Source organism: Arachis ipaensis, chromosome B9 (genome assembly GCF_059453495.1).
Source record: "Arachis ipaensis isolate K30076 ecotype BB chromosome B9, ASM5945349v1, whole genome shotgun sequence".
Taxonomy (NCBI): domain Eukaryota; kingdom Viridiplantae; phylum Streptophyta; class Magnoliopsida; order Fabales; family Fabaceae; genus Arachis; species Arachis ipaensis.
The window spans coordinates 14,019,874-14,032,661 of NC_142444.1; the positions used below are offsets into that span (position 1 = coordinate 14,019,874).

The 12,788-nt window shown below is 35.2% G+C and overlaps 1 non-coding gene across 1 annotated transcript; it reads left to right on the plus strand.

The window, feature by feature from the left end:
- The first annotated feature begins 2,234 nt into the window (after window positions 1-2,234).
- LOC148543812 (small nucleolar RNA R71) lies at window positions 2,235-2,342 on the plus strand. Its single transcript, XR_015901522.1, has one exon. It is a non-coding gene; the product is annotated as a small nucleolar RNA R71 (small nucleolar RNA).
- The last annotated feature ends 10,446 nt before the right edge of the window (window positions 2,343-12,788 follow it).

Here is a 12,788-nt window from a genome sequence, read left to right on the forward strand (position 1 = left end):
TAACCTATTTTGGACATTTAACTCCAACTTGTAACCTGTTTCTGTCATTTAATGCCAGAATGCAGCATGGAACTGGCGTTGAACGCTAGTTTACGTCGTTTATCCTTGAGCAAAGTATGGACTATTATATATTTCTGGAAAGCCCTGGATGTCTACTTTCCAACTCAATTGAAAGTGCGCTATTTGGGTTTCTGCAGCTCCAAAAAATCTATTTCGAGTGCAGGGAGGTCAGAATCCAACAGCATCTGCAGTCCTTTTTCAGCCTCTGAATCAGAATTTGCTCAGGTCCCTCAATTTCAGCCAGAAAATACCTGAAATCCTAGAAAAATACACAAACTCATAGTAAAGTCTAGAAATGTGAATTTTGCTTAAAAACTAATAAAAATATACTAAGAACTAATCAAATCATACTAAAAACTATGTAAAAACAATGCCAAAAAGCGTATAAATTTTCCGCTCATCAGGTGGTGAATTATCAATCTCAAGCAATTCATACTTAGAGAGAGGATCCAGAATATAATCAAGTACCTCAGCTTCTAGTATCTCTTGAACAAGTGGTTCAACAACATCAACTCTTATACACCCTTCAGAATCATTAGGGTGTTTGAGGACTTCAAATACATTAAGGACCACCTATTCTTCATTGACCCTCAGGGTTAATTCACCCTTTTGCACATCAATAAGAGCTCTACCTGTAGCTAAAAAGGTTCTTCCAAGAATAATAGATGACTTTTTATCCTCTTCCATATCCAATATAACAAAATCAGCAGGAAAAATAAATGGCCATACTTTCACAAGTAAATCCTTAACAACCCCCACAGGAAATTTAATAGAAAGATTAGCAAGTTGAAGAGAAATAGAGTGGGTTTGACCTCCTCAATTTGGAGCTTTTTCATAACTGAAAGTGGCATGAGATTGATGCTAGCTCCAAGATCACACAAAGCTCTCTGAATAGTGACATCTCCAATGGTGCAAGGAATTACAAAGCTTCCTGGATCCTGCATCTTCTCAGGAAGGTAATGTTAAATAATAGCACTGCATTCTTTAGTTAACACCACTATCTCTTTTTCCTTTCAATTCCTCTTGTTAGTCAACAGTTCTTTCATGAATTTAGCATAGAGAGGCATTTTCTCAAGAACCTCAACAAAAGGAATGTTGATCTGAAGCTTCTTGAAGTCTTCTAAAAATCTAGAAAATTGCTTGTCTTTGGAAGCCTTCTAAAGTCTCTGAAGATATGGCATTTTAGACTTGTACTCAGGAGCCTTTGGCAATGTAGGATGAGTGTCAAGAGAGATTGGAAATGGGTTATCTGCACACCTTAGGGGCACATGCTCCACCTCTTCTTTCTTCTCCTCTGGAGCTTCTTTTTCAACTAGCTCCTCATTGACCTTAGTCTCAAAACCAGTCACTTTACCGCTTCTCAATTGAATGGCCTTGCAGTATTCTCTTGGGTTCACCACTGTATCACTAGGAAATGTACTTGGAGGCCTCTCAGGTATTTGCTTACCCAACTGGCCTACTTGCACCTCCAAGTTTCTTATGGAAGCTCTAGTTTTCTGCATAAAATTATTCAGTAGTGCTTCCCAAACATTGTTCTTCTAGGGATGAGAATTTGCCTGTTGAGGTGGTTGTTGTTGATGAGACTGAAAATGGCAGTAATTTTGATTATTCTCCTGAAAACCGTCGTGAGAATTATTATTAAAATTCTGTGATCTCTGAGGTTGCTCTCTCCACCCAAAATTTGGGTGATTTCTCCACCCCTGATTATAGGTCTTAGAGTATGGATCATTATTGGGGTTTTTAGGAGTATTCCCCATGTAATTGACCTGTTCAGTAGAAGATTAAGCATAATCATAATTTTCACCTTGCATAGAGCTACCAGTCATGTCATAAGAGGCCTCTTGAGGTGCATTCTGAGTGTTGACAGTTGAAACCTACATCCCACTCAATTGTTGAGTAATTAAATTCATCTAGTGAGACAAAATTTTGTTCTGAGCAAGAAGAGCATCAAAAGCTTTTACTTCTAAAATGCCTTTCTTCTGAGGAGTCCCAGAGTTCAAAGGATTCCTATTAGATGAGTATAAATATTGGTTGTTAGCAACCAACTCAATAAGCTCAGTAGTTTCCTCTGGTGTCTTCTTCATGTGCAATGAACCACCTGCAGAATTATCTAAACACGTCTTGGATATTTCATATAAGCCCTCATAAAAGATATCTAGCTGAGTCCATTTAGAAAACATGTCCCGAGGGCATTGTCTAGTCAGTAGCTTGAATCTCTCCCAGGATTCATAAAGGGTCTCACCAACTTTCTATCTGAAGGTATGAACCTCCACCCTCAGCTTTTGTGGTGGGAAAAATTTAGTCAGAAATTTGGTGACCACCTTATCCCAAGTATCCAGACTCTCCTTGGGTTGAGAATTTAACCACAGCTTTGCTCTATCCCTCACAACAAATGGGAAGAGCATGAGTTTGTAAACCTCAGGATTCACTCCATTCGTCTTCACAGTATCACAAATCTGCAAGAAATTTGAAATAAATTGATCTGCATCTTCCTGAGGGAGTCCATGTTACTGATAATTTTGTTGCACAAGAGTGACTAGCTGAGGCTTCAGTTCAAATTTGTCTACAGCTATAGGAGGCACCACAATAATCTTTCCATAAAGATCTACATTGGGAGTAGTGTATGAGCCCAGCACTCTTCTAGGTTGTTCATTCTCATTCAGATTTGCCATATTGGCATTCACAGCATGATTATGATCCATGTTGGACTCTGCAGCTTCCCTTTCAAGAGTTTCACTCAGATTTTCACTAGCCTTGTAAAGTCTAGCTTATTGTAAGCGCCGCCTCAAAGTCCTTTTAGGTTCATGATTAAAATTTATAAGAGGTTCCTTGTCCCTATTCCTGCTCATAAACAGACAGAAAACAAGAAAAAAGTGAGAATCTCTATGTCAGAGTGTAGAGAATTTCCAGTGAGGTAACTTGTGTAAAAGAAATAAAATAAAGCAACTAAATAAATTAAGCAGTAAAATTCAAAAAAATATAGGCAAAATTGGGACAAAAAAATTCGAAATTTTTAAGAAAAATAAACAAGAAAAATTAAAATAAAAATAACTAGGGGACACCAAACTTAATTTCATAAATTAAGGAAAAGTAGCAGCTAAAAATCTCAGAAATTAAAGTGCAAAATTAAATAAAGTTAAAGCTAAAACGCCTAATCTAAGCAATCAAACAACTAATAGTTGTCAATCAGAGTCAATCCCCGGCAACGGTGCCAAAAACTTGGTGCGAAATTTATAACCCACAAACTAACCGGCAAGTGCACCGGGTCGTACCAAGTAATACCTCAGGTGAGTGAGGGTTGATCCCACGAGGATTGATGGACTAAGCAACAATGATTGCGTGATTTACTTAGTTAAACAAATAGAAAATGGTGTTTTGAGAGTTTAATTGCATCAAACAGTAAATTCAGAAAATCAGAAAGCAAGCAGTAAACAGGTTGTGAAATATATGAGTAAAATAGTTAAGGCTTCAGAGATATTTATCTTCCGGATTAACTTTTCTTACCAACTATTTTAATCATGCAAGATTCAATTCATGACAAACTATATGTGACTAAACCCTAATTCCTTAGACCTTTTTAGTCTCCTCTAACCTTCATCAACCGCCAATTCCTTGGTCACTTGATAACAATTAGAGGGTTAAGTTCAATTTTAGTTTATATGCCACAGAAATCCTAATTACCCAAATATAAGAGGATTATATGTCACGTATCCCATTAAGTCCAGATAATTAGAAATTTAGGAGAATATGTTTTCAAGCTATTGTTCAGGTAAAGAGCTTTTCCAAGTTTTATAAGAACTCAAATAGAATAAGGGTCATACTTCCGTTCCACCCATATTCATAAGATAAAGAACGAAAACAATTCTTGAAATTAAAATCAATACATGAATTAAAATAGAAAAGTAATAGTATTAATCCATAGAATAAACAAAGCTCCTAACCTTAACAATGGAGGTTTAGTTGCTCATGGTTCAGAGAGAAAACAAGGATTCTGTAAAACTGTAAAGTGCAGAATGAGGTAAGAGAGAAGAGATGAGAGGGGAAGAGAAGAGCCCGAAGGCGCTGATTCTTTTTTCTTTTATATCTAATCCTAATTAATCTAAAATATATTTTCTAAAACTAAATAATATCTTTTCCCATTTTAAAAATAAAATAAAGTTTAATCAAATTTAATAAATGTTTCGTGCAGGCCTTGAGGAGCGAGTGGGGACCACCAAGTTTGCTAAAGGTGGCGCCAAACTTGGAGAATCCAAGTTTGGCGCCATTGAGGCCGTATGCATTCTTCAAGGTTCTCCTTAGTGTTGGGTCAACCGTGGGAAGCTTTCGACAATCGGGGAGACTTCGGGGAGGAATCAAGCGAGAGAACATAAGATGAGATGACACCACCTCCAACTCAAAACCTTAAGGTAGTAAGTTAATGGGTCTCTCATCTTATAAACTCTTCACTCTTCCTTGCTTTCTTTGATGTGGGACTAACTTCAATACTCCTCACACTTGCAACATTAACAATCTCCCCCTCAAGTGTGAGCCTCCACATCAAGCATCAACTCCCCCTCTTTCTAGCTCCTCCGCCACGAGTATTCGTCCATCACACCGCCGCAAAACACCGCGGGACACGCCGCCTAGACCATCTTTGTCGGGAAGACTTTCGATGCTTCACCTTGAATACTCCTTAAAACCAGACCGATTAAATCATCGGCTCTGATACCATTTTGTTGGGTCAACCGTGGGAAGTTTTCAACAATTAGGGAGACTTCGGGGAGAAATCAAGCGAGAGAACATAAGATGAGATGACACCACCTCCAACTCAAAACCTTAAGGTAGTAAGTTAATGGGTCTCTCATCTTATAAACTCCTCACTCTTCCTTGCTTTTTTTGATGTGGGACTAACTTCAATACTCCTCACACTTGCAACATTAACACTTAGCTAGTGCCAAACTTGAGGTATCTCAAGTTTGACTTCGCTTGAACGCCCTATACTTCTTGGAGTGGGTGAGTGTGGCGCGTCCAAGTTTGGCGCCGCTGAGGCCGAAAGCAATGGGGATTGTAGCACTTTGGCGCCACTTCCTTCTTCTGCTGTAACTTCGTTTTTTCACGTAAACTCTGTCAAATTCATCTAAAATGTTACCTGAAATAAACAGAATTACACACAACTCAAAGTAGCATTCATAGTGGCTAAAAGATAATTAATTCTTGATTAAATTCAATAGTTTGAATGCAAATTCACTAGAAAAAGATACGAGAGAAGCTCACGCATCAGCCAACTGGTGAGCTTTCGTTGAGCCGAGTTTGAGCTTACGAAATAGGCTCCGTTGTTAATGAGTCGAGCCGTGAGTCAAGCTTAATTTTCGTGAGTCGAGCTTGAGTTTGGTCTAGCTTAGCTCACTCTCAACCCTCCGTACACATAGGATTATTGATTAACGCATCCCTGCTAAGTTAACAATTAGTCATGTTTGTTATGGAGGGGATATTTTTTATGGTTATACGTTAATTTTAAATTTAAGATGGTTAATTTTGTTTGTGTTATATTCTTTTATGGTTAGTTTAGTACTTTATTCAAATTTATACATTTAAGGACTTATTTGATATAGATTTATAAACTTATCTTATCAGTATCAAATATGCTACTGCTACATGTATTTTGAGTGGTCACTTAACGTGCTAGTTTTGCAATTTTTAACATTGTCAGTTATAGAAGTGACAGAAGAACTAATGCGAATAATTTAAAATTTTTTACGGATAAATTTAATTGATTAAATATTTATGGATCAGTCTGAAGAATAAACAATCTTTTAAAAATAATTTTGACTATTAATTTTATATTTAAAAATTAATTAATATAAATAAACATTAACTTATGATATTGTATATCATTAATCGAGATAATGTTTATTTTAATACTTGAAATTGGTCGAATGAGCTAATTTTATGTTGGATTTTTTAAAATAACTAACTAAACTCCCACTTTTAAAACTAGAGTCCTATTACACCCCAACTTCCAAACTTTTGTTTCATCGGCATAATTTGTCATAGTTGACATTGCCACTTTGATCCAATAATGACTAGTTGATGTACATGCTTTTTAATTATAGTCACCATGTCTTTTTAATTATAATCACAATATATTTTGAATTATTTTTCTAAATCCAATAGAGTTTAAGAGTATTAGAACTTTAAAGAACTGGTTCGAAGAACAAAAGTTATCTTAGATTACAAGATGCTACATTTTGGAAACATAAACCACAATAATAATTCTTCATCATTCACATTGTAAAATCCGTTAATTAATAAATAATTAACTAATAAATTAATTATAAACTAAAAAAATTAAAAAATTAAATTTTATAATTTGAAGAAATAAAAATATTTAAAATATGAATTAAAAAACTAATTTAAAAAATTTTGGTCCAAAATTGGACCAACAGATCAAACCGGTTGATCGATCCCATATTGGGCCTAAGGCCCAACATATAAAACCCAAAACTCAGTCTTCTTCCCCTTCCAAGATTTCATTTCAAGCTGAAGAAGAAAAGGTGAGCCAAGAAACCCCAAACCCTTTTCACTTTTAATTTCAATTCCTCCTAACTTTCAATCTGTAGTTTCGATCGCCGTACTGTTTACGGCCACGCGTTCACCTCGCCAAACTCTTTAAATCCATCCAAATAAAGTAGTAAGAAAATTTGAATTTCTTACCCAGCCCTTATTCCTCTTCAATTTCGTGTTTATGGTATTGAGTATTGAGAAATTATGTAATTTTGATGGTTTAGGAGTACTCTAGTGCGAGATATAGCTAGGTTTCATCCTAGTGTTCAGTGGGTAAAGGTGAGAAACTCTTATTCCCTGCAAATTCTTCAATTTCATGAAGTTTAGATATTGAAATTTGTGGTTGTGTATAAAATTGTATGAATTAGATTGAATCTATGTGGATTGAAGTCAAATAGGTAAACTTAAGTGCTTGAATTGGAACGGTGGTGGTTGAAACTAGTCAAATTGGTGTATTGGAACTTGGAGGCTTGTGGAATAAAGGTTGATTGTGGTGTTTGAGTTTGGGAAGAAATCGGGCAAAGTATGATTTTGGCTTCCTTTAGTTAATATGTAATATTGTGTGAGACTTAGGCTAGTTGCTTTAAGATACGTTGAATTTGCATGAATGATTAAATTGTTGTTGAGAATTGTATATGTGTGTATATGAGGATGTTGAATGGAGATTGAATGAGTTTGTATGATATTATAGAGTGATGACGAATATTGATGAGCATGTCAATAAAATTGTTGTATAATAATTGTGATGATGAATATTGATGCTTATGAGAATTTATGGCAATTGATGAGTGTTGGTGTGAATTATGATGGCTTGAAAATTGTAGAGTAAGTTGATAAAATGAAAAATTGATTAATTTAGGTGTTTGAATGATTGAGAGTTATTGAGGACTATTTGATAATAGGTAAAAGGGGTTGGTATTGATTCTTTGGGTATGATTTGGTTTGTTTTGGCTGTGATTAGTTTGGTTTTGTTTTGAGAATTTTGGAAAACTAAAGGATTTGCAACTTTGGGTAAAAACTAATTTTTGACTAACTTCGGTGGGTCATAACTTAGCTTTCGGACCCCCAAATTTTGTAAAACTTATTTTGAATAAAACTTGGATTCATAAAGTTTATAACGTTTAAAGAACGAACTAAAAAAAATTTTTAACAAAAAAGTTATGTGCGTTTGAAATTTGGTGTGAAAAACTAATTTTCTGAACTTATCAACTTTTTGGAGTTCTTGATATGCATGCGTACGCGAAAACACTCATGCATACACAAGCATTTGGCTCGGCCAAGTACTCTCGCATATACGAACATGGCCCACATATGCAACTCTGTCAAATTTACACTCATGCGTACACGGAAAGGTGCATCCATACGCATGACCACCCTATTTTGCCAGAGTAGTATTTTTGAGTTTTTAACCATTCCTCGAGCCTTTCAATCCTCTGTAATCCTTGTTTAAGGTCTGATAGCTAGTTTTTGGGCTTCGAAAGAAGAGTGAACCCATTGAGGAAGTTAATTTGATATTGACGAGAAATGTATTATATGTAATGAGAGGAATGATGATGATTGAAGTTGATTGAGGATGATGAGGTTGGCTATAAGAATGAAGAATGACGAGGATTAATTTTGATTATGATTTTTGAATGAAGTGGAATGATATTGAGACTGAATTTGAAAATGAGATTAAATTTGATTAAGATATACCACCGGATAAAATGTAGTGGCGTTGTCCACTTACTTCGGGTAAAGGTTTGAGACACTGGGTAAGATGCAGTGGCATTGTCCACTTGCTCTGGGTAAAGGTTCGAGACACCAGGTAAGATGCAAGGGTTGAGCTTTGTCACACTTGCTCCGGGTTGAAAATTGCAACACCACCTGGGTAAGAGGGTCTCCTTTGCTCCGGGTTACGTGGATAAGATGCAAGGGTTATGGTTTGGTCCCATGTGCTCTATGTTGTGGTGTTCCTGTCAAAGGTTCGCTACTGGATGTGTCGGGTATGGCTGGATAACCGACAAATGAGACTCACCGGCTATAAGGCATACATGCATCATATGCACTTGTATGTTTTGTTTGAGTATGCATTTGTTTTGACTTGCCTAGTTGCTTAATTGTAATTAACTGCTACTTGATTTATTTGCTGTATCTATTTCCCATATTTGGATTTTCCTTGTTTCTCTTACTTGTGTTTGAATAATTGAGAGATTCCTTATGCTGGTGGAGGTGACGCTAAGGGTTGTTCCACTTGGTAATTGGGAGATTTGTAAAGAACAGAAAACGAAGAGTTAGACTAGAATCCTTAGGTATAGTCACCATATTTCTTGTTTAGTGAGAACTCTAAGATGTTGACATGGGTTGTTGGAGTTTAGAAATGCCTCTGGCTTTTCGGAGCCTTATATCTTAACTATGTGGGTACTGTTACCATATTAAGAATCCCCGGTTCTCATTCGATACATATTTGTTATTTTTCAGATGCAGGACGTGATGCACCTTACTGAGCATGCTGGAGACTCTGTTGAAGCAAGTGTGTGTGTGTGTAGTACTCTCCATTTTTGTATAGAACTTATTTTGTCCTTCTTAAAGGTTGACTTTGGAGAATCCGGATCTGTATTTATGTTTTTTATTTATGTTGGGCTGTTTGTGTATATATATATAGCCGGCCTCTACTTCGCAGGTCGAGTCTAGAGTTTGATATATAACTTGTTGGAATTCTATATTATCTATATATATCTCTTTTGTTTCCTGCTATCACATTTTCTACTCTCAACATTTCAAGTGCGGCGCGATTTCTGTTTGTTTTACTTACCCTTTTTCTTCAAGGCTCCTAGTTAAACTTTCTTTCATATATACCTATGTACGTATTTTACTTTTAGAGGTCATAATGTCTCACCACCTCTGATTTACAAACTTAAGCGTAAAGTTCTGTGCGGTAGGGTATTACACACTTAATTCCTCGTCACTCAATTTCATGAGTTTAATTACAATTAAAACTTTTGTTTTCAATCTTAAAGAAAAATTACAATATTGATAATAAATAAGCCTAAAGAAAAGAAGAGAGTATGATAGGAAAGAAAAACATCTTGAAAAAATACTTCATGAAAATAATATTTCAAATAAAGGGTAATTAAAAAGAAAGACAACTCTCATTATACTATAATCAACTAAACCTAGTTATATGTACTATGTCAAATACGTGTAATTACGTATGATCTCTAGCTTAGTGTCTCCTGCACCCATACAAACTTGAGCGTAGTAATCCTTACAGGTACACCCCTACCATTGGAAATGATGAACTTGAGACATTACAAGCTTGAAATAGCAAGATGCACTACAACAAATATGACTTTTAACAATGCCATATGGTAGCAATATCGTATCTCTAACTCACTTTCTTTATAAATTTTGTTCAGATAACTACTCAACTCAAAAAGTCACAAACACTTATGAACACCATGTATTAGAAATTGGCTTATAGCTTATAATGTCTTAATTAATAATTATTTGTTGATATCAATAACTTGCGTAACAAACTTCAGACACCATATTAATTACAATTAGGTGTCAATATCAACTAATTGTTACAGTATATTTTACTAATCAAACTAGTACTATGATAATGGCTGAGATGGAATTTTGTTCACAATTAATAGGAGTCACATTTCTAAAAGTAGAAAGCTTAATCTGTCATTTTAAATAGTTAAAAATAAGATCGAATATAAGATTTTTTATTCTATAATTCTTGAAAATAGTAGCACCAAAAGCATTTCAAGAAGGTTGGCTTAACCTTCAACGACCAAGAATTGAACATCAATAACCTTCGAAGAAGGAAAACTACCCAGGGTAGTTCATAGCCAAGAATAGTAACTCATACATTTGAAAAACCCACGAGTTCTCTTTGAGAAGGATGTAATTTTTTGTCACTAAAATTAATCTTTTTGAAAGTGGAACAGGAAAGGATATCAACTGAGCTCCCTTCATCCAGACTTTTTTAACTAAAAGCTCACTAATCTATATAGAGATAATCATAAGGTCGTCAAGGTTTTATTAATTAGCACCGCAAAACTCCTCTAGAGAGAATGAAATAACAGGACCAAAGGGTAAGGAAGACAAAGAAGGAATAAATTGATCAACATGTAATATCACACGAAGACTTCACTTTCGTGTCGAACTACTAGCTTCACTGCTAGCAAAACCTCTTGAGATGTAATTAATATTGCATCGAGGCTGCACAGTTGTATCAATAATAGGTTTCTTACCAACACCTCAAGGACTTGGAGTACGATGATGACATCGACGCTTATCAGAAGAGGAAGCATCAGGTTACTGAGTTAGATGAGACTTTTTCTCTAGGTATTTATTGAGGTGACCTTGACTTACCAGCCACTATAATAAGCCTTTGGCATCAGCACATTCATTTGTTGTATGACCATACTTTTGATAAAATATTCTATACTTAGATTTGTCAACATATCTATCCTCGTACGTGCCTTTCTTAAAGTGCGGCGCTAAATGTTGTTCTTCATTTCCATGTAGACGATTGCTTTCTCTTGAAACTCAACCAAAGTTTTGGGTTTGGCAGCAAAAATAGCTTCATGAAAATTTCTATGTTTTAGACAATTCTTGAGTGCATGGAAATATGAATATCTGGATGTAAATTTTGAATTACCAGAGTAGTCTTATTGAACATGGTGATATAATCACAAAGAGTTTTACTATGCCATTGGTGAATAGTATAGATATAATTCAAACTCGGAATATAAATGCATGAAGAGGAAAAATAATTAATTAAGCGCTTGGTAAGATCCTAAAAGTTCAGTATAGAAATTGCAGGCAAGGAAGAAAAACAAAGTAAAGTTGCACCTTCCAAAAAAGTTGAAAAAGCTTGACAAAAAATAGGATCATAAGCACCATTGAGGAGCATTATGTATTGACAGTGTAGGTCAAAGTGTGACAAAAGTTAGTTATCAAGATTGTAAAGAAAATCATCAAGAGAACAAGTCTGTTAGTTATTTTATTAGCCTTACTTTCTGATTTTATTGTTCTGTTTTAATGCTTATGCTATATATATACTTGTGCTTGATCCTTAGTTGAAGGTTATGCTAAATTCAAATTCTAAAATAATTTTTTCATTGTTTTTACTCTCTTAAGGTTCTTTCGTTACATATTCGTTCAACTCTGCATCATTTCGATCACTTGCTGCAATTGTTCATAACTCTTGTTCTTTAAGATTACCGAATTCTTCATATTCTCTTCATGGCATCAAGAGCTCGGTTTTAATTGATCCATGGATGCTTCTCCTCAAAATTCAGATACATCAAATTCTTCTCTAAGAAATGATCAACCTCAATGCAGTAATCATAATCCTCAAAATTCTGCACTCAATTTTTCCCTCCCTATACAATTCTTCCATTGTCGTCCTTTAACCCCCATCAATGGCAAATTGGGAGAGAATAATCATTGCACTTGGCAACAAGTCAACAACAGGCCCTTGCAGCTATTCGGGGACAAGACTTGGAGGATCATCTTTTCAAAGATCGCATTCCTTCACTGTATCTCACAACTACCTCTTTTAATCTAGGTTTTATTCCTTTGCAACAAAAACAATGGCTTTAAGATGATTATAATCTTCAGTCTTGGATGCTTGCTTCTACGGATTTTGTTTTCAACAACAAAATAATGGGCTTAGTTTACAGTTATCAAATTTGGAGTAAAATAGATGAATATTTTGCTAAATCTATAAAGTATAGAGTTAAACAACTCAAAGCCTAACTTAAGACTATAAAGAAGTTGGGTCTTTTTGTCTCAAATTACATTTACAATATTAAATCTATTACAGATTCATTAGCTACTCTTGGTTCTCTTCTATCCACTGAAGAACATGTAGATGCTCTTCTTGAGGGCCTCAATAAAGATTATCAGCTCATTATTCATACTGTTAACTATAAAAAAGAGATGTTTAGTTTGTGTGAAGTTGAAACACAAATTTTAACATTTGATGATATGATTGATAAGTTTCAAAAGCCTAAGCAATTTATGATCCAATCCAACTTAACTCAAAGTTCTTTTCCCTCTTTCTCAAATTCTGGAAGAGGAATAGGTGGAAGAAGAGGACGAGGTGGTAGATTTTCTAGAGGAGGACGTTTCTTTGGCAATTCTACCCGACCTCAGTGTCAAGTTTGTGGCCATTTCGGCCATAT